The following is an 890-nucleotide window of genomic DNA, read 5'->3' as shown; positions in this document are numbered from 1 at the left end:
TCAGTAAGTCTGTGCATGGGCCCTTTAAGAGGAGTGCCTGGGACTGCAGCCACCCTCTGTCTCACTCAGCCACAATCTCTGCTGGTTATCACAACCAGAATTTGTGGGACATCTCTCCCCAGCACTGAAACCCTGGGCTGGGGAGACCAGTGTGGGGCTGGGACCCTTCACTCCTCCCAGGGGGACCTCCCCAGCTGAGATATCCCTCCCAATTTTTAATGGTCATACGCGGGTATGGGACTAGCCCATTCCACATCTCTGCCCCTTCTACCAGTCTCGAGGTGGCTTCTTCTGCATATCTTTAGTTCTAGGACTTCAGTTCAGCTTGATTTCAGGTGATTCTCAATGATGGCTATTCTGTAGTGTAGTTGTAATTTTGATGTGGTCATGAGAGAAGGTAAGCACAGTGTTTACCTAATCTGCCATCTTGACTGGAAAAATCTCATTGTAGTTTGATTTACATTTCCCTAGCATCTTTTCATGTGCTTATTGGCCATTTGTATTTCTTCTTTGAGAAATGTCTATTCAAGTCCTTTGCTCTTTTTTGAATTGGGTTGTTTTGTTGTTGATGTTGTTGTTGTTGAGTTTTAAGAGCTCTCTATATGTTCTGGATAGTAATCCCTTATCAGATATATAATTTGCAGATATTTTCTCCTCTTCCATAGGTTGCTGTTTCACTCTATTGATAGTGTTCTTGATGCACAAAAGTTTTTAATTTTTGTGGAGTTCAATTTGTCTGTTTTTGCTTTTCTTGCCTGTGCCTTTGGTTTCATTTCCCAGAAATCATTGTCAAACCCAATGTCATGAAATTTTTGCCCTACGTCTTCTTTGAAGAGTTTCATAATTTTAGCTCTTACATTTAGATCTTTGATTCATTTTGATTTTTGTAT

This window comes from Hipposideros armiger, unplaced genomic scaffold (assembly GCF_001890085.2).
Source record: "Hipposideros armiger isolate ML-2016 unplaced genomic scaffold, ASM189008v1 scaffold_89, whole genome shotgun sequence".
NCBI classification, from domain to species: domain Eukaryota; kingdom Metazoa; phylum Chordata; class Mammalia; order Chiroptera; family Hipposideridae; genus Hipposideros; species Hipposideros armiger.
Note: the sequence above shows the minus strand (reverse complement) of the source record.